Genomic DNA, 24,016 nt, shown 5'->3' on the forward strand with positions numbered 1-24,016 from the left:
AGCGCAAGATAACTCTCGAACGGATCAAGCGATTCGCTCCAATTCTTCCGCTTATTGAGACTTATATGTATGTTTTAGTTGTTCATGGCTGATGGACCGTTGAACCTCATCATTTAAGGAAATATGTAAATATATCGTTTTTATTGAACGGGGGGCGCAACCACCGTTGTCTCGAAAATTAATTTGCAAGCCGATGCACTCATAAATTTAGCAAATATAGCGATTATAAAACAATAGGCTCCCGAAATTTGCCTACAAATATATACCATTTTGGACCAAGCGATATTCCTGAACATTTTTTTGAAAATTGCATGGAATTAGGATCAGTAACACTGTGCAACATTTTTGAGTCCATCGCGTGCAAACAACTTCTGTCCAGAATTTTATGAAAGTAGAGGACCAATAGGCAAAAACCATATTTGGGTTTTGTTTTCTTAGATCGGGTTCGGATTTTATGTCCTCATCTAAACATGGTTAAATATCGAATTTTTAAAACAAATCGGGGCTGTATCTCTGAGACCAATACGAATCTTGATTTGACTTCTGCAGCAAAGTAGATTAGTGCAAGAAGAAAATATTTGGACTCGAAAAACTGCGCCTATTGCGACAAATTTTAAAAATTCCATAATTTGTGTATATTTCGTAGCGTATCTACCAAACTGTTAATTTTTTCTTAATGTTACCTTTCGGGAAAATATTCGATGGAATGTAATACACAACTCTTCAGAACATTATATTGTTGTAAAATGCCTCTATCACCTTGTTTTTAGCAAATTTTTCAACAACAATTTGGTAAATATTTCAACAATTCATTGAAATCCCCAACATGAGAATAAGCAGCCTGTGTGAACATTGTTTGAAATAAGTTTTGTAGAAGGTATGTTATGAAATGCCCCTTAAACAACGTGAAATAACCATTTTAGAGTTCCAGAATGTTCTGAAGAATTTATGGTCACATTATTTGGAAAATGTTTAGAATGGTTACTTGGTTCAACTCCCAATAGTTTAGTTGCTACTGCCCAGAATTCCAGAAATTATGTAAACTTTTCTATATTTTAACGAGTTTGATGAGCTAGATTCAGCTTTTCCTAGTACATCTGTTTGACACATAAGTTCTACTACTTTGGGGCTATAATATTGCTGAAGACTGCAAAGCAAAATTCTTATTAGTTTCGGAGATAAAGGTCCGATCACTGGAAAAAAGTCTCATTTTAGGTCGGTTTAGATGAGGCCATGAAATCTAAACCCGATCTGACAATACAAAACCCAATTAAGTTTTTTGTATTCTCAATATGTACTTTCAGAAAATGCCGATTAGAAGTTGTATGCATTTCCAGTGTTGCATAGTGTAATTTTGGAAAAATAATGTATTGAAAAGAGTGGGCGTTGTCCTCAGATTTCAAGTAAAAAAGTGGACGTGGTCCGGTATTTTGACTGCGAATATGTACCTAGGGTACACACAACCCTGCTGCCTTCCAAAATTTATGCTGAAACCGATATAATCATAAGTTTGGCTTATATATAGCGTTTAAAAGATAGGCGTGGGGAAGATACCCCACCTCCTCCGAAATTTATAAAATATACATAACAACGGCAAACATGGAGCTTTTGCGGCAAATTTGATGTAAATCGGTTCAGTAGTATTGGAGGTATAACATTAAAAAAAGAGGCGTGGTCGGGTCTTTAGGCCCCAAAGAAGTACTACATTGTAGATTAATCCATAAATTTTTAAATCAAATTTAAATATCGCAGAGGGGAGGTACCCCGGCTCCTCTGGAATTTAATAAAATATGTAGCCTGTGTGCAGTCCCTGACAATTTTAGAAAAATCGGTTCAGTAGTTTTTGCAGAAAAACGTTAAATTGAAATGAAAATTGAAAAAAGTGGGCGCGGTAAAATTTTCTTTCCATAAAAACCTAAGTTGGGTTATGACTGCATTTGGTTTCTATTCATAAAGATATGACAGATTTTTAAATATGGCAAGGGAAGTACCCCGCCGCATTCGAAATTCAAGGAAATATGCATCCTATTTTTACCGGTGACCATCCCTGTACATTCCCTGAACATTTCAGAAAAACGGTTCAGTAGTTTTGTAGGTTAAGTCTTTGGGCCCTAAAAAATAGGTAAGGTCGGAGACACAACCACAATTGTGTCACAAATTAATTTCCAAACCGATACATTCGTAGTTATTTTAAGTATAGCGGGGAAGTACCCCGCTTTGCCCGAAAATAATTTAGATTCTATTTGCAAGGGGCCATCCCTGTACATTCCATGACAATTTCAGGAAAATCTGTTCAGTAGTTTCTGTAGAAAATATTAAGATTGAAAATTAAAAAAGTGGGCATGGTCAAATATTCTTTGTATAAAACTGTAAGTTGTGTTATGACGAACATTTCAAAAAAAAAAAAAAAGAATTATCCAAATCGGTCCAGCCGTTCTCCACTGATGCCATTACCAACGAACGACATTTGATTTTCATTCATATAGATGGTCTACTTCAGAAGGTTTTTAGAATGCTCCCAATGTCCATATTTATATTAGGCAATTTTCCTTGCTACAATTGTCAGTTTGATGGAGAGGTGAGGTATATGGTAACCCTTTGCCTCTCAACACCCTCTCTCACCCGCAAACTGACAATTGCCGCAAGTAAAATGGCCTAATGTAAATTGGGACTATCTATGGGAGGCCTTAAAGGGTATTGTATATCACGGTGCTTTTGAAGCAAATTTAAATGGAAGGTGCTTACACCTGAGAAGTTTTTGCGGACTCTGAAACTACAATGTTCATAGATGAGAAAAATCAAAAACAAAAAAAATCGCCGGAGCGCTTTTTAAATAAATCGCGATTCAAGTTGACATTTTTAGGGGTTTTTTAGGTTTTCACGATTTTGCTTGGAAACCGTACGACCTATCGAAACGGAACTGAAGAAAATGTTGCAGCTATGAAAATTCTCTACATGATTGACCTTTATGATAATTTCGTAGGATTTACTGTTATTGAGATATAGAAGTTCAAAATGGGACAATGTATTGATTGTATCGCAAAAATGGTAAAATCTAGGAAAATATCAATTAGCCAATCTTGTACAGAAATTTCACAGCTACAACATTTTCTTTAGCCCCATTTCGATAGGGCTTGCGGTTTCCAATCAAAATCGCGAAAACCTAAAATAAATAAAAATAAAAATGTGAATTTTGACTGCGATTTATTTAAAAATCCCTCCAGCGATTTTTTCCTGGTTTTGGATGTTTCCCACCTATGAACATTGCTGCAAAAACTTTCCAGGTGTAAGCGATTTTTTAAAAAAAGTTAGTTAAGGCTCACCATGTATGACATCGTTTTATAAGGAGGCGATACAGTCAATGCATTGTCCCAATTTGAACTTCTATATCTCAATAACGGTAAAATCTACGAAACTATCATAAAGGTCAATCATGTAGAGAATTTTCTTAGCTGCAACATTTTCTTTAGCCCCATTTCGATAGGACTTGCGGTTTCCAAGTAAACCTAAAAATTTTTTTGTTTTTCGATTTTTCTCATCTATGAACGTTGTACAAGGTGGCGCAGAAGTAATCCTCCTATCAGACAAGTAAAAAAGTGTCAGTTGGCTGTGCCGACAGATATATACCCTACGCCAATGTGAAGTGAAACTTTCACCTACGGACAGATCGAATGTATTTTAGGTCTCTTTACAATTTTGTGGCCTTTTGGACATTTGAACTTGCGACAAAAATTTGGATTAGGAATTAACTGCACTAAGACACAAATGTTGAACCATTGTGGGGGAGGTAACCTTAGGGAGGAATGATATGGTGGCATGGGGATTTTTACACCTTTCGGGCTGTTTTCCTAAGAATTATGGACTTGCCCCTGAGAAAACTTTTACCGTCGTAATGGAGGTAGCGAATGCAAATCGCTTCAACAAAAATCAAAGTGATTCGATATCCGGTCTTAAAGTGAACTTATCCGAAATTTTGGGTGGGAGGTACCGGATGGAGTGGACAGATATAGTCCATGTTTGGTAGATATATTAGGATGTGTAAAGTATAGACCAATTCGGCCACTCCCTTCAAGAGTTACCGTACGAACACTTTTTCCGAACATGTTTGAAATTTTGTGGGGGATGTACCTGAAGGAGTGGACCGATATGAGTTATATTCAAACTTAAACTATGTTTGGACAAAATATTACTAAGGACATATTTCGGACCGAATCGGCAGATCCGTTCGAGAGTTATCTTTCGCTCCAACAACCTCACACGCACGCACAGAAAAAATATTTTTCGCTTTTGTTGGAACAAAAATATATGTTTTGGTTCCAAAAATGTATTTGTTTTGTTCAAACATTGTAATCCAAATCCAAAAATACCATCTTTTGTTCCAAACATAGAAAACAAAAACAACTTTCGAATTTCCGCAATATTGTTAAAATCGTTAACAATACCGATTGTAGGAACTATCATAATCTAATTTTGTTTACAAAAAGTATTGTCAATACAGAAAACCAGCCCAGAAATTTTTGATTTGAGTGCATATACTTCTCATATACACTTTTCGCATAACTTGGATATAAATGTCGCGTATAATATTGCAATCATTGATGAACACAATACATGGTTTGCTGCATTGGCTGACAACAAAGACAAACAAAAAGCCACAAGAACCCACCACAACATAAGGAATAATAAAACACCATAACAAACATGAAAAGGAATGGAGAATGAAACAAAACAGAAACAAATAAAAACAAGAGTCTCACAAGTACATACACACAAAAACAAAGGTAAAGGCAGCATGTCATACAAACACACCACAACTCACCAAAATTGTTTTTTCAACACGGCATCGAAAAGCGAGAGAAGAGAAACAAATTTTCGAAGAAAAGAGAGAAATATTGTTCAGTTGACACAAACTATTTTTGGATTTACAATACTACATGAGGAATCCAACAATATGTTAACAATACATATTTTGCTCTTGGAATATTGTTGGATCAAACATATTTTTTTCTCTGCGTGCGGTGTCATAGGGGTTTTTTGCAAGTTTCATGCTATTTTCTCAGGAAGTATGGACTTGCCCCTGATGAAACTTGTACCGTCGTATGGAGGGCAGTGAATACAAGTTGCTAAAACAAAAATCAAAGCGATTCGAGAGATGACCCTAAATTGAACTTTTCCGAAATTTTGTGTGGGAGGTACCCGCAGGAGTGGACCTATTGAGACCATATTGGAACCTCATATTACTCTGGTAGAAAGTTTACGCTATACAAAGTATGAACCAAATTGGTCACTCCGTTCAAGAGTTATCGTGCGCACAAACTTTCCGAACATTTTCGAAATTTTGTGGGGGAGGTACCGGAAGGAGTGGACCGATGTAGCTCATCTTCGAACTTAAACTAAGTTTGGGCAAAATATTACGAAACCCAACATTTTAACCGAATCGGTTCATCCGTTCGAGAGTTATCGTGCGCTCCAGCCAGCAGAACAGGCAGACAGACGGACATGGCTAGATCGACTCCAAATTGTCTGAAACACATTTCCAGGTGTAAGCACCTTCCATTTAAAGTTGCTTCAAGAGCACCGTGATATATAACAGACCTTTAGGAGGTCTTCTATCATAAAATGATCTATTATCAGAAAACCTCTATGATACCTTATAACCCTTAAGATGCACACAAGCCTTGCACGCTAAAAGCCCGGATTCCCAGGTAACATTAAATTTTCATTGGTGGCAGAAATACCCCAGAGCGTAATGTGGCGACATTTCCTGAGTATATCAGCCATTTAAAACTTCTTAAGACACGCTGTTCACACACGGCAATAAACAATAGGTCCCATAATTAATCGGGGTGCACTAATTGATATGAGATAAGACTCCTTTGTGCCTTCTGGGATGTTTGTGGGATAATTATATCTTAAGATTTCTTCCTATAGAAGGCCTTTCAGAAGTCTTCTTTCTTAAGAAGGCCTTTAGGAGGCCTTCTATCCATAAATGACCTTTAGGATGTCTTCGATCTTAAGAGGGCCATTTATCTATAGAAGGCCTAGCCCAAAAGAACTTTCCTATCTTAAGTAGTCTATGATCATTACATTTAATCCGAGTCAATGAACTTTTTATGACATAATTGCTTTCCTACCACTACCACTTTATTTAATTTAATTTCATTACTGCACCACCTATGTATGGATAGCACCTTTGAACTTGACACCATTTGAAAAACAATTCCAAAATAGATTTTCTCAAGAATTCCGGAAATTCCTTCACCTCTTGTACAGAGTACAAAAGTACAAAAAAAAAAACAGAACGTCATTCATTATAAAATTCCATGGAATTTCTATTCAACTTTTAACCCAATTATATCACTCACAAAATGTCAGTAAAGAGAACAGCACATTATTCTTCACACGGCTAAGACGCAACAAACAAACGGCAACAACAAACATTAGCTCAAACAACAACAACAATAACGACCATTTATTTAGTTGTTGCACATTAAGAACTTCCGTTTATAAGAAGCTTGCAACAAATTGAGAGCAGAGGAAAAAGGTATTCATGGCTTATTTGACATTCTGGTCTACACGTAAGGCTACCAACAACAACAACAGCAATTTCCCCCTTTCCTGTTGTTGTTTGTTTGTTCTTTCTTTCCTTACCGGCCAATGCAATTATTTTATGCGCCTATGAGGCAATAATTAGAAGTAAGTTGTTTACAATAAATTCATTTTTTATTTTATTTTATTTTCTTTAAGGAAAAGTAACACCAACCAACAACCTCGTTATGTTATCAAGAATTTAATGCTTGGCACAGTGGTTCGAAAGCTATCAAATATTAAAAAATTAAATTAATAAAAATATAAAGTTTGCGGTTGTCCACCTTGCACCAGAAGGACCTTATTCTTTGAGATCCTTTAACGCATCAGTAATACATAATATCATGATAAATGAAAAGTTCAATGACAGAGAAGCCACTCCACAGTCGTTATGTCTGATGAACTGCTACCAACAGCGAAACATGTCACATAATGGTGGTTGTGTTGATTAAATCATCAGTCATTAAGCTAGACTCGAGGAAATCGCTTATTACTTCGGTCAACGTTATAAGCGATACGGCTATAAAGGGCCCCAGAGGTTTGGGACTTTTGGATATGGTCGTTATAACCGATATTACGTTATAAGCGATTTCGACTGTATTATCATCAATTTAAACTTATTCGGTTTTCATATGTTAAATTAATTTATTTTAATGACAAACCACTGTGCATTAGAGTACATGTTAGATGTTAACAATCAACCACCATCGGATTGACAGACACTTTGATAGTAGGTTTAGGACGGGACAAAAAATATGTAAGGAAATACATATTGGATGGACAGAAATTACTTCTCTCCTGTTTTTTTCTCACTGGGCTCGCTATGAATGTGTCAGTCCCAATAGTCACAATGATTTGTTTATGCGTTCGTTTGTTCTTTCATTCTTTGTTTGTTGCATTTCTTTTTAGACGCCTTTGCCCACAATTATCGTCATTGGCATTAAGCATATTAACCGGGTCTTTACAGCACACCAACAACAACTAACCACAATTTAATAGAAAAAAAAAAACAAAGAACAACAACAACTAGAAGAATAATCAAAAAACATGACTGTGTGTTCTTCTTCTACGCATGCGTGCATGTTTATTTTTTTTTTCAACCACAATGTCCGTTTACCCCCTCTCCCCCTCCAATTCATTCTATTTCTAACTTCTTAAACCATAATTACGTTCATAAAAACCAGAAGTAATTTAATGTTTTTTTTTTTTTAACTGGCTTCAATGTACATTCACACTTCGTGTACCGGAAGTTAGTCTAGCGGCATTTTTTTCATTCGCAGTTTTGAATGGAAACGAATTAGAAGCAGAAGAAGAGATGGCAAAAGAAACAACTTAGAAATACTTTTTAGAATACCTTAATACATTTTAACAACAATTGAATTTGTTGTTATCAATTGTTTATTTACAATTTTAATTTTAATTTGTTGTTGGTTACGTTTATGGGGAGGGGGTGCTTAAGAACGTGGCTATTAATTACCTTTGAAACAGTTTGAGAATTTTTAATTAAATTTTTCGGTAAATTTGTTTTTATTTAAGGGTTTTATGGCAAAAGCGATACAATTGACTAAACTGTAGCATTACCGACGACACATAAAGATCTTTAAGTCAATTGAAGGCTTTTAGTAGACATGTATGTATAGAAGACCTTTAGGATGTATAATATCTATAACATACCTTTAGCAGATCTACTACTACAAGAATTTCTTTAGGAGATTTTCTATAGTTAGAAGGCTTTAAGGAGGGCTTCTATCTGTATAGGGGCTTCAAGAGGCCCTCTATACACCGGAGGTCTGTAGGAGGCTATCCATATAAGCCTCTCTATTTATAAAAAGTTTTCACGAGGTCTTCTATCTATAAAGATAGGCATTAAAGGTATTCCATCTACCCGAGGTCTATATGAAGCGTTCAATAGAAGTTTTTCTATCTATAAAGGTTTTACGTGGACTTCTATCTATATTTTAAAGGCCCTAAGGAGGAAGCTCGTTAGAGGCATTCTATCTATTAAAGGCATGTAAGAGGTTTTCTTCTATCTATAAAATGTCTTTCCAAGCTCTTCTATCTATGGAAGGGCTTTAGGAGAACTTCTATCTTTTGAAGGGCTATAAGAGGTCTTCTTTTTTGAAGACCCTAAGGAGGTCTCCTATCAACCTGAGGTCTGTAGTAGGCTTTCGTTAGGAGTACTTCTATCTATAAAAAGTTACAAGGTCTTCTATCTATAAAAGGTATCCTACCTACCGAAGGTCTGAAGTGGGCTTCCTATAGCAACCCCTCTATATATAAAGTGTCTTTATGTGATCTTCCATCTACAGAAGACCCTTAGGAAGCTCTTACTCTATCTATAGAAGTACTTAGTTGGTCTTTAATTTATTGAAGTCCTGTAAAACGTATTTTATCTTTAGAAAGTCTTTCAAAGATATCACATCCATAATCAGAACGTTAGCAGGCCTTTAGGAGGTCTTCTATCTTCCATCTATGTATTTAAGGCCCTTAAGAATGTAGTAGGTCTTCAATCTATTTCAAACGTCTTCTATCTTTAGAATGTCTTTCAAAGGTATCGTATCCATAAACAAAACTTTAGGCTTTTAGGTGGCCGTCTATCTATGGAAAATCTGTAAGAGGCAATCTATATATTAAAGGTATGTAAAGTAGGCCAGGGAGATTTGTATGGAAGGAAAAAACCTTAATGGGCCCTTCGCGTTTCTTATTCCTGGGATTGAACTGAGCAAAAAAGTCTACTAGACCATAGGTCTATCGTGAAAATCGAGCCTCCCTTTTTTGACTTTAAGTTTTTTATCCACGTTTTTTGGACATTTTGGCATATAACAGCCAAACCATTGAGATTTTCGATCGAACACAAGGACAAAAATTGTAGCCAAGTCAGTAGTTAAGAACTCTCTAATACATCGCAAAAGCACTGGAACTCTCCTTCAGGCAGTTTTGGCCTTGAGAAGGTGCAAACTTTTCGAAAAATGTCGATAAATGGCACTGTGCTATAAAAGTTGACCAGAAAAATATTCAAGCGTTCTGATGGAAAATTATATCGTGTTGGGATCCATGGACAACGACAATGCCTTTAGTTCGTTTGTATCACTTCGTTTTATTTTTTTTATAACGGTAAAAGTAGTGAAAATCTGGGTTTCTTACATTTTCAAATTTAAACGGACATATATTATTTTTCTCACAACGTATTTCTATTGATCCTTTATCCTTTTAAAGGAAGAACGCTTGAATATTTTTTCGGTCAATTTTTATAGCACAGTGCCATTTATCGACATTTTTCGAAAAGTTTACACCTTCTCAAGGCCAAAACTGCCTGAAGGAGCTTTCCAATGCTTATGCAATGTATTAGAGAGTTCTTAACTACTGTCTTGGCTACAATTGTTGTCCTTGTGTTCGATCGAAAATCTCAATGGTTTGGCTGTTATATGCCAAAATGTCCAAAAAACGTGGATAAAAAACTTAAAGTCAAAATCGGGAGGCTCGATTTTCACGATAGACCTATGGTCTAGTAGACTTTTTTGCTCAGTTCAATCTCAGGAATAAGAAACGGGAAGGGTTCATTAAGGTTTTCAAATCGCCCCGGTCTAATGTAAAGGCTTTCTTTTATTTATGAAATGTCTTTGCAAGGCCTTCTATTTTTAGGCCTTGTACCTTCTGAAGGACTATAAGAGGTATTATATTTTGAAGGCCTTAAGGAGGTATTCTATCTATCTGAAGTCTGTGGCTTTCTTTAGAAGCAATTGTATCCATAAAATGTTTTTACGAGGTCTTCTATTTATAAGGAAAATTTAAGAGGTATCCTATGTATCGGATGTCTGTAGGAGGCTTTCTATATGAGCTCTTCCATCTATAAAATGTCTTCTGTCTTCAATTGGCTTTTAAGAGTCGTCCTATCAATAGAAGTTCTTTAAGAGGTATTCTATCTATTAAAGATATATAAGAGGCTTTCTTCTATCTATCAAATATCTTTATAGAGTCTTCCTTACCTTACATCTTTGGAAGACCTATAATTTAAAGGCCTTAAAGATGTCTTGTGTCTACTTGAGGTTTCTAGTAGGTGTTCTTTGGGGGCAATCCTGTAACAGATCTTTACGAGGTCTTTTATCTATTGGAGGTCTGGGAGGCTTACTCTAGGAACTCTTTTATCCATGAAATGTTTTTACGTATTCTTCTATCTACAGAATTAGGGTCTTCTGTAGATAGAAGAATACGTGAAGACATTTCATGGATAAAAGAGTTCCTAGAGTAAGCCTCCCAGACCTCCAGAAGCCTTTAAGAGTTCCTTCATCTATAGAATATCTTATCAGGTCTTCAATCTATTGAAGTCCTTCAATATGTCTTCTATATGTAGGAAGTCTTTGGAGGCAAATTCCCTCAGTGTAGTCCTGGCTTACATTTCCTGAGTATTATAGCCAAGAAAAAAAGTCTTCCGTGTTATGAAGATTTTCAAAATACCTACTATCTAAAGAAGGCCTTTAAGACGTATTTTATGAATAACATTGCTCTAGGAGATCTTCTATCGTAAGAAAGCCTTTAGAGGGTCTTCTATCTATAGAAGACCTCTAAGAGATCTTGTATGAAGAATATGCCTAAAGGGAGTCGTCTATCTCAGGAAGGTCTTTGGGAGACCTATATTAAGTAGACTTTTATGATGTCTTATAATTATAATAGTCCTTTTAATACTCGTTCTATAATAAATATAAGGCCTGCCATTTATAAACGTCTGCAAAACGGGTCGTATATATATGGGATACTTTTAAGATTTTTTACATTATATACTGGGTGCCACTGTGGTGCTATGGTATGCACACCCGCCTTGCACGCTAAAGGTCGTGGATTCGATTCACCGGTCAGGCAACATCAAATTTTCAACGGTGGCAAAATACCCCCCACTAATGTGGGCGGCATTTCCTGAGTATTTCAGCCATATAAAACTTCTCTACAAGTGGTGTCTTAACTTATACCGCTTGGACTCGGCGATAAACTGTTGGTCCCACATCAAATTTTCGATCTGAAGAACGCCTTTGTGACTTCAGGACATTTATTTAGGAGGTCTTCTCTCTATCTGTAGAAACTGTGCCTTATCGAAAGAATGTTTTCAATTTGGATGAAATGCGTTTCAGGCAATTTAAACTCTGTAAACCTCAGATAAACCGGTTTGGTCCAAACCCTCCTTAGATTACCTCCTCCATAAAACTTCAAAAGTTTTTGCTACAATGGAACGCACAATAAGGGAATAGCCGTTTTTGTCTAAACATTGCACATCGTAATGTTTCTTCCAGTTCGTTTAGGATTATACCGGTCCACTCTTCGTGTGCCTCTTGCAAAAAATTTCAAAATTATTCGCAAAAGTGCAGTATAAGACACCCTCTCTGTTCGTTTTAAAATTTTTAGCAACAGGTTGTTCTCGCCCCTATTACAAAGGTACAATCTTTTGCGGGGCTAAGTCCATGCCTTCAGAGATAATGGCCTAAATGCTCCAAACCCTACCAACCAAACATTGCACATTGTAATACTTTGTCCAAACATATATCGTGTTTGAAATGGGACTGATATCGACTTTTACGCGAATTTCCCATACAAAATTTGAAAAATCTTTGGAATGTACAGTTTAATGACATGTCTCGCAACGCTTTAAAAATGTTTGCAGCAGGTTGTCCTCGCGGCCTCTTTTACGAAGATATTATTTTTTGTAGGGATATGGGGGTCGAAAATTCCTGAGATAATTACCCAAAATCGTTAAAAAAAAATCTTGACTGCGGTCAATTAAAATGAGTGATGATCACGAATTGAGAATTACTTTGTAAAATGTCTTCGAAAGTTACATCGGACAGCTTATAATTTTCACAAAAGCTAAAAATTTTAAACTTTTGTGCTGCCTGGAGCTGTTCGAAGATATTTTGACATTTTGATTCCCAGGCCAAGTAGCATCAATTTTTCAACGGTGTCAGAATATCCCTCAGTGTAGTGTTGGCGACAATTCCTGAGTATTTCAGCCATTTGAAACTTAAAACACACCGTTCGAACTCGGCGATAAACAGTAGGTCGCGTATCATTGAGCTAAAATGAATCGAAGTGCACTCATTGATATGAGAGAAGATTACCTTGTCCCTTCTGGGATGTTTGGGGAACGATTATATATTACATATATAGACAAACTAAAATGTCTGGTCTGGTCTAACCTATGCCCTTCGTAGTTTTCCTCTCAAACTTACATTATGTTTCAAGAATCTCTATATCGGGAAAAACTATTGGGTGACTCCCTCACAAAAGTTTATAAATTTTCGCTTAAGTGATGTTTAATGGCTGTTCGAGAATCGGTATGACATTTTCATTTAAGTTAGTCCTTGTGATCCTGTTGGGCAAGTCCAGGCTTCTATACATAATGCTTTAAAAAAATCCTACGGTAAACAGCTATAAAGGCTGGTGGGAGCGATAGCTATCGATTGACATTGGTGCAACCTTTATGCATCGTAATATTTCGCTCAAACTTAAATCATTTATATGTACATTTCCAACGGATCATCGCACAGACCCTAAACTGCACATAAACAAAAATGTTGAAATTTTGGAGAAGATCGATGTCGAACATTCTAAAAGTTAAACTAATCTTGAGCAAAATATTAGGAGATCCAATGTTTGGACCAAATTGGTTGCCTCGTTTAAGAGATATCGTGCAGACCATTTTAGTGAAATTTTTTTAAATATTGGGCGGTAGTACCGGAATTTGTGGACCGGTATTTTATTGTGCGGTGTATGTAAGAAGTATGGACCTGCCATTGAAAAATCTTTTACCGTAATTGAGACAGCGAATGCTAGTAGCCTCAACAAAAATCAAAGCGATTCGAGAGTTGGTCTTAAAGTGCACTTATCCGAAATATTGTGTGGGCGATACTCGAAGGAGTGGACAAATATAGTCCATATTCGAACCTGATATATATATATATATATATATATATATATATATATATATATATATATATATTTGGTAGATATATTAGAATGTGTAAGGTATGAACCAAATCGGTCACTCCCTTTAAGAGTTATCGTTCGCACAATTTTTCCGAACATTTTTGAACTTTTGTGGGGGAGGTACCTGAGGGAGTGGACCGATATTGCTTATCTTCGAACTTAAACTAAGTTTAGAAACATATTGCGAAGGCCAAATTTTGGACCGAATCGGCAGATCAGCTCAACGCTACGCCACTACGCTACGTGTCATAGGTTTTTTTTCCAACTTTCAGGCTATTTTCTCAGGAAGTATGGACTTGCCCGTGATGAAACTTGTACCGTTGTAATTGAGGCAGAGAATGCAAGTTGCCTCAACAAAAATTAAAGCGATTCGAGAGCAGGTCCTAAATTTAACTTTTCCAAAATTTTGTGTGTGAGGTACTCGGAGGAGTGAACAAATATAGTCCATTTTCGAACCTGATATATATCTGGTAGAAATTTCACGATGTCCAAAGTGTGGACTAAATCGGTTACTGCTTTCAAGAGTTATCGTGTGCACACATTTTCCGAACCTTTTTGAGCTTTTGTGGGGGAGGTACCGGAAGGAGTGGACCAATATAAGTCATCTTCGAACTTAAACTAATATACATATCTCCCCACTCTAAAATATAGGAAACGGTTTCATTTTATTCGGGTATAAATTTCCTTGTGCAGGAACCTGTAATTTTAGTTCAGAAACCTTTATTTCTTTTTTTTCAAATACCGTACTCTGTTTGCATTGTGTCACATTTCAACGTTATTTTAATTATGATTTTTATGGTTATTTGCAATTGGTGTTGTTGGTGTATTTTTATGGCTTTTTAAAGACTTGCCTTTGTTGAAAGACAAACATATTTCAAGAAAGGGGTTGATTTTTTTACGCCTCCCACTAAGGAAGTCTATATGTTTTAGTCATTTATGAATGTTTGCATTTGCAAATGGGGTGCCATAAAAGCGTGTCACTCAATTTGAGTCATACGTACAAACATATACATATTCTACAAAAGTGCGTTATTTGTCACATGGTTGCTATAATATTATGCTTCGCTTACAACCTTGGTTAACAAATAGAAAAAAAAACAATAAACTGTTATCTGACAAGATACATACAAACATTCCCGAAGGTCCAAGTTAGACTTCTCTCATATCAATAGATGCACCCCGATTCATATTAGCTTAATGATATGGTGTTTACTTTTTAGAGTCGAGTCTAAACGGCGTTTCTTACAGCACCACTTGTGGATAAGTTTTTAGATGGATGGAATACTCAAGGAATGTCGCCAACATTACGCTGAAGGGAATCGAACCCGGGTTGTAAACGTAGAAAATGGAGTATTATACACTTTCACCAGGACCAATCAAGAACAAAACAAAATTCGAATATTATTAAATAACCACTTTTCCAAAGAATAACAAAAGAGTTCACCACCGTTATAATTGTAAAAAAAAAGTTGGAACTTCTAAACAAAGCACAAAAACTGAACCGAACCTTTCTACTTCAATTGATGGCTCTCCCTTTGGCAATGATGACAGCGATGGCGGCACCAAAAACAAGAATCGTGACACCCACATAAATAATGATGTTATTGTCGGCGTTCTGGTTTAACCATCACTACCACTACAGAGTTGGCTTTGTAGTTCTTCCTCTATTGCGTCTTTAAATTTAAATTACTTTTAAGTGAAGTTACTTCATTTTTTCTAACAACATTGTCTAGGTACATCTACATACCGACATTATTACATACATAGATTATATATGTATGTATAATCTTCATATAATGAAGAAATTATATTTACATGTTATGTTCTTTGCTTATACTTCTTCCACTACTACGCCAATAGAAATACAATAAACCATGAGTGGGGGGAAAGGAGTTTTTGTAAAATTACTACAAAAAGACATAGAAGTCGTTTGTTATGGTTTTTGTCTTATTCTCTTGTAAGTTGGAAAAATGGCAATTGGAAAAATTATAAACCCAACCATCACCATCGCCATACTCTCCTCCATGTTCTTGTCAGAACAAAGACATTTATTTTATGAAAACTAGAAAAAAAGTAACGCTTTGCGGTAAAGCTATAGATAGCAGTAACGTTCTTGGAACTTTTTACTGTCACGTTGTGAAACCTTATAAGAAAATGTTATTTTCTTAGACAGCAAACGCATGAATATGGAAATATTTATATGCCTGCAAGTTACCCTTTTCAGCAAAGGGGTTTACTGATAGACATGTAAACTGGGGTGGCCACTTGAAAATTATATTGAATTTCACAAAGTTTTAGAAAAGTTGGAAAGACATTAAGTTTTCTTTTCAATTGAGATTAGAACATGTTAAAATTATTCGCAATTGAGGCCAATGAACAGTGATTTTGAATTTTATTTTTACTGGCCATAACCTAGAGCCATTAAGTAAATGTGTGGTAACAATATTAGACCTATAGCAGCAATCGAGGACGAAAATGTACGTGAACTAAGCAGCCCCGAGGAGCAAATAGAACGCTGGCGTCAATTCTTCAGCACCGATGAGCCAGCAGCTAATGTGTCTCAACCATATTCTTCAACTCTGCGCCGCAACCCAAGAAGAGACGTAAATAAAGACCCTCCTACGTACGAAGAGGTAATTACAACTCTGAAGTCACTTTAAAATGGCAAGGCAGCTGGTCCGGACAACATACCCTCGAAACTACTCCGGTATGGGGCAGAACCCATCGCGCAAGCTATTACCCCAATTATTAAATAATTAAATGCAATCAACAAAGTAATGGCTCAACTTCTGCTTCAGCGTATATCTCCTGTGCTCGATTCGATTTTACGGCAGGAACAGGCGGGTTTTTGCCTTGGTCGATCGTGTGCAGATCATATCAACTCCCTACGTATAATTATCGAACAGTCCGCTGAATTAAATTCATCTTTGTGGTATCTCTTGTTCGTTGTTTGGATTTTGAACGAGCTTTTGATACCGTCTACCGAGATGCTATGTGGAGCGCACTTATAAACAAAGGCATCCCTCTTAAAATTGTAACTCTGATCAAAGAACTTTATAGAGACGCCGAAATATCTGCCCGTTTCAACGGCAAAGAAAGCCTACCCTTCTCAACCTGCAAGGGCGTAAAACAGGGCTGCCTCTTATATTCCACGCTTTTTCTCATACTCTTAGTTTCAATTTATAAGCAACAAACGCCGAGGCTCCCTATGGAATTCGCTGGAATGTAAACGGTTTTCTTGGCGACATAGACTACGCAAATGACATCTGCTTTTTCGCTCACAACTTCGACCACATCAGTACTAAATTGGAATCCCTAACGCGTAACGCCTCCAAAGTAGGTCTAAACATAAACACTAAAAAGACCAAGCTTATGAGAATAGACTCAACACGTCAAACCCCACTCACAATAAACGGGCATACCATTGAAGACGTAGAGCACTTTTGTTACTTTGGAAGCAAAATTACTAAAGACGGCGGGATTGTTTAGGTTTTCACTATTTTGCTTATTTTGCTTTTGCTATCAAAATTGGACTAAAGAAAATGTTGTAGCTATGAAAATTCTCTACAAGATCGACCTTTGTGGTATTTTCCTAGTTTTTAACATTTTTGAGATATAGAAGTTCAAATTGGGACTATGCACTGACTGTATCGCCCCCTTATAAAACAATGTCATGAAGGGTGCGCCTTAACTAACTTTTGATCAAAACCGCTTACACATGGAAAGTTTTTGTGAATTCTGAAACAGCAGTGTTCATAGATGAGAAAAATCCAAAAACAAGAAAAAATCGCTGTATGGATTTTTAAATAAATCGCGGTCAAAATTCACATTTTTAGGTGTTTTTAGGTTTTCACGATTTTGCTTGGAAACCGCAAGTCCAATCGAAATTGAGCTAAAAAAATGTTGTAAATTTGAAAATTCCCTAGAGGATTGACGTTAATAATTTGTTCCCAGCCTGTACCATTTTTGAGATAAAGAAGATCAGTTTACATTTTTAGGTTTTTTTGTTAGCATTTCGCGATTTTGCTTGAATACAGTAAGTCTTATTGATATGGGACCTGAGAAAATCTTAAAGCTGTGAAAATTCTCTACAAGACTGGCTTAAGTAACTTATCCTAAGTTGTAATATTTTTTTAGATATATAAGTTTAAGTTGGGAATTTGCAGTCATGACATTGTTTTATAAGGGGGCGATACAGAATTGAATTGAATTTAATTTGTCACAATTTAAACTTCTATATCTCAAAAACGGTAAAACCTACGAGAATACCATAAAGGTCGATCTTGTAGAGAATTTTCATAGCTATAATATTTGTTTTAGTCCCATTTTGATAGGACGTGCGGTTTCTAAGCAAAATCGCGAAAACCTAAACAACCTCTAAAAATGTCAACTTAAATCGCGATTTATTTAAAAAGCGCTCCGGCGATTTTTTTTGTTTTTTGATTTTTCTCATCTATGAACATTGTAGTTTCAGAATTCGCAAAAACTTCCGAGGTGTAAGCACCTTCCATTTAAAATTTTTCAAGAGCACCGTGAGATATAAATAAAGGACATATATAACCTAGAGCGATACATAAAAGCAACCCTGTTTGCTTGCCACATGTGAGATAACGAAGTGTGTTTATGACCTCTCCAGATGTGTTCGTACATATATGTGAACTCGCCTTCTGTCTTTTACACACTAGTTTAAGTTAGGTTGTATTACTTAGTTCATACGATTATTAGAATTCTTAGAATTATAAAAAGGTCTTTGACATCAAACAGAGGAAAAATAACGCCTCTCTAACATGTGTCCCAAACATATTTTGCAACAAACATATAATTGTTTGCAATCAGTCCCAAACATACACTCTAAATTATTTGTTGAAAATTGCAATAAAAATCACTGTGATTTTTTGTTGAATTTCTTATGAGGTGCGTAATAATTAACAAATTGTAGTGCAATTTATAGAACTGCGTAATTTCAAACATAATTTATTGCAAAAATTGGATTTACAACAGAATATGCTTAAAATTAAACACAAACTGCGTAATTTTAAACATAAAGTGTTGCAAAAACTGTATTACAACAAAATATGCCTAAAATTAAACACAAACTATAGCAAAATTGCAACAAAAATTGTGTATAACTCCAAAGAAAAAACAACAACAGGCAAAACACGTGCTCGCGGTTAGTTGGTTGCCGTTCTTTGTTTTTAGGAGACTTGGTGGTGGTGTAATATTTTTTTTTTTTAAAGTAGTAAAATTTAATTGAATTTAATTTAAGTATTGTATAAAAATATATTTACACCAAAATCTTGAAAATGTTGATAAATATAATTTGCGTCTATGTACCCATAAAAACAAAAGCAATAGTGTACAAAATTGTACAAACTAATCCTTATAATTCGCATTGTGAGCGTTTTCACAAAGTGTCTACAAATTAAAAGCGAGAAGTCAGTCAGATGGTATTCGTATATATTTGTTCAGTTTTTTTTTTTTTTTTTTATTAGTTGTTGCTTTTTTTCCACTTCATTACATAAATAAAATATATATTCCCAGAAGAAAAACAACACTCCCAAGTGGAGCATCTAGCTTAAACAAGCAAATTGACGTTATTTTGATTTATGTTAGGTTATAATGTTTGTACAAAAATTTCGGAATGCGTTTCGGTTCTGCGCCATATGCCTTATCTCAGACCAAGTTTTTCCTGCTGATTGGAGTTCAGCTTCCACCGATCTTCGCCAGGTTGCTTTTGGACGTCCTCTGTTCCGTCGACCTTGTGGGTTCCATTGGAGACTTAATTTAGCGATGCCAGTGTCTTCTTTACGTAGAGTATGGCCAATCCATTTCCACTTCCTCTGCTTAATTTCTGCATCTATCGGAAACATATTGCATGCTCTCATCAGATCCTGGTTGCTTATTTGTAATGGCCAAAATATTTTGAGTATTCGTCTCATGCACTTATTTATGAATACTTGTATCTTGTGTGTGATTGATTCGGTCACTTTCCACGTCTCACAGCCATATAAAAGTACTGACTTCACACTGCTATTAAAAATGTAAATTTTTTGTTTTCTGGATATTTGGGAGGATTTCCATACTCTTGCAAGTGATGAAAAGGCGTGACGAGCTTTATTGATTCTGCTGTATACATCTGCATCAGCTCCCCCATTTTTGTCTATAATGGATCCAAGATAAGTAAAATCGTTTACTTCGGTGATAGCTGTGCCGTTGAGAAGGACAGGAGAGTTGTTCGTTGTGCCTATTCTCATTATTTTCGTCTTTTTAATGTTAATTTTCAGCCCAACGTCCAGGCTAAATTTTTGGAGATTGTTGATTTTCTCTTGGATGCCGCTTAAGGTATGCGACATAAGGCAAATATCGTCCGCGTAGTCCAAGTCATGAAGACGTTCTCCTAGCTTCCATTGTATACCACCCGTCGCTTCCGCATTTGTTTTTATTAGTACCTTGTCAAGGACAATCAGAAATAATAGAGGAGAGAGTACACATCCCTGTCTAACACCGTTTTTTATTCTTAGAGGCTCACTTTCTAGTCCCTTGAATGACACTTTGCATGACGCGTTTTGGTATAGCATACGGATGATTTCCACTATTTTGGTGGGTATGCCAACATTTGTAAGGCTTTCCCAGATGGCACTTCTTTCAATCGTGTCGAAAGCTCTCTCGAAATCGACGAAGATTAAATAAAGCGGACTGTTCCATTCTATGGATTGCTCTACAATTATTCTTAGCGTGCTTATGTGGTCAACGCAGGATCTGTTTTTTCGGAAACCCGCCTGTTCTTTTCTTATACTTGGCTCTATTGCTGGTGAAATGCGTTCAAGTATAATAAATGCTAGAATTTTTTGGATAGTGTTTAACAACGTTATGCCCCTCCAGTTTCTACATTCGCTAAGGTCTCCTTTTTTTGGTATGGTTACTATCAAACCCTCTATCCAATCAGGCGGTATAGATTCTGATTCCCAAATTTCTCTAATGAGGGGCCAGATATATGTGTGTAATATAGGAGCATATTTAAATAATTCCGCGGGTATATTGTCGGGGCCAGGTGATTTATTGTTTTTTAACTTCGAGATAGCGAATTTAATTTCAGATAAAGAAGGTACTGCTGTTGATATATCTCTCCTTGGGTTCCGTCGGACTGATGATGTATTTGATATATGTGTAACGGTTTGACTTGAGCTTTCGTAGAATTCTTTCCACCGCCGTAGTTGATCACAAGTATTAGCGAGAATATTTCCATGTCCGTCTTTAATATTAGATACGCTACGTATTTTCTCTGAACTGAGTTGTCTTACTGCTTTAAAAACTTCACGTGTATTTCCACGGATTGCTGCGTTTTCTGCGTCTCTTGCTATTTGTTCATAGTGGAGTCTTCTATCGTTACGTGCGGACCTTTTAACATTTTTGTTTGCTATATTATACTCCCTTCTTGCTGTTGATATTTCAATTGGGTTTGTTAATGAATCTATAATAGATTTTAGTCTCTTTCTCTCTTCTACTACAGCCCAGGTACCTTCACTTATCCAAGGTTTTGTATAGTGCGTCGTGCAGCCTAAAACTTCCCGTGCACTTTCTTTGCAAATGGCAGATATTTCTGACCAATTATTACACCGCTGTGGTAGTTTTGTTCTCAGATGTTCAGAGAACTCTTCTGCTACCATGGGACATCTTAATTTCTGTGTGTCAAATTTGTCTTTCACTGTTTTTTTTATGGTAAAATGCTTTGGGGCGCATTTTAAGAATTCCAACTAGGAGTTGGTGGTCACTATAAACATAAGCTCCTCTAATAGTTTTAACATCCATGAGACATCCCAAAAATTTTCTGCTTATTGCAAAGTGGTCAATCTGGTTAAGTGTTACACCATCAGGAGACTGCCATGTATACTTGTGTATATCTCGGTGGGGGAATCTCGTACCTCCAATGTATAGTTGGTTTGTCATACACAGGTCGATCATGCGTTCACCATTATTATTTCGTGAGCCGCTTAAACCGTTTTTGCCCATTGCAAAGCGCAGATTGGTGTTGTCTATGCCAACTTTCGCATTCATGTCCCCCATGACTATCTTGATACCGATTTGTTCAGTAAGTACATGTAAATATGTTGGAACAAAAATTAATTTTCCCTTCATATTAAAAATGCGGTTTTATTAACCAAATTCAGAAATTAAGCATACATTTGCTGAAATTTACACATAAAAGTGCGTAAAATTACAATAAATTGTGGCTAAAATCGCAACAAAAATGTGTATAAATGGACAGAAGACGTCCTAAAAGCCTTTATTGATAGAAGACCTAAAGGACCTATAGTGAAAGAAAACCTCTGAAGATGTTCTGATGATGCAAGATCTTCTAAAGGTGTGTTGTTATTTCTCCGTAATACCTGATACCTGATTCATTTTAACGGATTATGTGTAGAATTTAAATTCATTCCATTAACTCAACAAAATTGTCTATTTCAATTAATTAAAATTTGAGGTTGGATTACAGTTTTAAGAGAATTATAATTGGCGTTTTTGTTGTTGTTGTTCGCTATGAAGTGGAAGTTGGAGTTAAGTTTTTTGCCACAATTCACCGACAGTTTCATGGCTTAATGCTAATGGCTGGTGGCTTGTTGATATGTTAATCGTATTAAAGATGGCTATAAAACATCAGGGCAAACAGACTTAAAACTGAGGATTACATAACCGGTAAAATATAATGTAGAAAAAAATTATTACAAAAAAACCAAGCGGCATACACTTGCCATAAGTTGTATTTTTTTGTGTCTTAGCACTTTTAAGGCATCCAATCCAAAGCAACAAAAATTGTGACGTTTTGACACGACAGTTTTGTGATGTTTTATTGACATTTAAACTTTTTTTTTAGGTTGTTACGCGGCTGCCTCAATTTATGAATTTTTTTAAAAAAAAATAAACTTGTAATGTGTGTGTGCTGGAGTTAGATTTTTTTGTAGCCAAGTTGACATTGGCCCACAGCAGAAAGATTGATAACCAACAGTTTAAGTAAATATTGCGTTAATTGGTCATATAAGAAAATGAGGAAGATGAAGAGCGGGCACATTGTCATAATGTGTGTCTAAGATATCTCTGGCCCCTATCTGATATCTTTAAAATAGTTTTTGTTTTAAACACCATACAAATGTTTTTTAATTATTTGCTTAAAGATTTTAATTTATTTAATAATATTATAAAGCAGAAAAAAGCCATGGAATTTGTGTACGTTTTTTTTTATTATCTATAAAATTATTGTTGTCGGTGTGTTTGGTTTCTAGGTCTTGCTTAAAACTCCTCAAGGTTGTTGTCTATGCTACAATGCGGTTTTTTTTGTTGATATTTTATGTTGACTCAAAAGTGTTTAGTATATGACGAAGTGTCTGTCGATTGGGGGGTTGGTAGGGCGAGGAATTCAACCATGTGTCAAAAACGTTTTAATAGATTTTAATTTTGTTTTTCTTTCGCATTTATTTGACATGTTTATTGCCTTTGGCGTGTTATTGACTGTGAGTTTTATAACTGGTCTTTGATTGGTTTGTTATTAAAATTATTCGGTCTCTTTTTTGTGAGTTTTGGTTTTTTTGTTTATTTCTATGCCTCACGCTTTAAACAATTTGTAAATATTGATGTTTTTGTGTTTGATAAATAAAAAACAGTTAATTATTTGATTGCATATTGTTGAAATTATTTGGCGAAGAAATGACATCTGATAATGACGCATCATAAATTAATAAACATATTAGAAATAATATGTAATTAATACAAATACGAAGCAGTTATAAGCGGTTAATGCTGACAATGTAATATAACCATATATAAATTATCCTCGAAGACGTCGAAGTTTCATATATCTAGTTTGATTTTTTAAGCCATACACTCTAAATTTTTTTGAATTTCACAGTGATAATGATAGGCAACAAGATGCGACAAGAAATGCGTAATTTTCACCAATTTCGTTGTTGTAAGAATTTACGCATAATGTGCTTAAAACTTTACACATTCATGTTGCGATTTTAGACACATTTTATTGTAATTTTACGCACTTTTATGTGTAAATTTCAGCAAATGTATGCTTAATTTCTGAATGTGTTTAATAAAACCGCACTCTAAATTTTTTCTGTTGAATTTCATAGTGATAATGATAGGCAACCAGATGCGACACAAAAATGCGTATTTTTCAACAGTTTTGTTGTTGTAAGAATTTACGCATAATGTGCTTAAAACTTTACACATTGTTGTTGCGATTTTAGACACAATTTTTTGTAATATTACGCACTTTTATGTGTAAATGTATGTTTAATTTCTGAATGTGTTTAATAAAACTGCATTTTCAATATGTACTTACTAAACAAATATATACATACGAATTCCATCTGACTTCTCGCTATTAATTTTTAGACACTTTGTGAAAACGTTCACAATGCGACCACCACCACGTCTGCTCAAAACAAAGAAC

General features: G+C 35.6%; 1 protein-coding gene across 2 annotated transcripts in view; it reads right to left on the reverse strand.

Moving 5' to 3' along the window:
- The window catches only part of Rhp (GTP-Rho-binding protein rhophilin), a 266,985-nt gene that overhangs the window by 145,998 nt on the left and 96,971 nt on the right, over positions 1-24,016 (reverse strand). The window lies entirely within an intron of this gene.

Source organism: Musca autumnalis, unplaced genomic scaffold, assembly GCF_047663935.1.
Source record: "Musca autumnalis isolate F117 unplaced genomic scaffold, ASM4766393v1 scaffold_3, whole genome shotgun sequence".
Classification (NCBI taxonomy): domain Eukaryota; kingdom Metazoa; phylum Arthropoda; class Insecta; order Diptera; family Muscidae; genus Musca; species Musca autumnalis.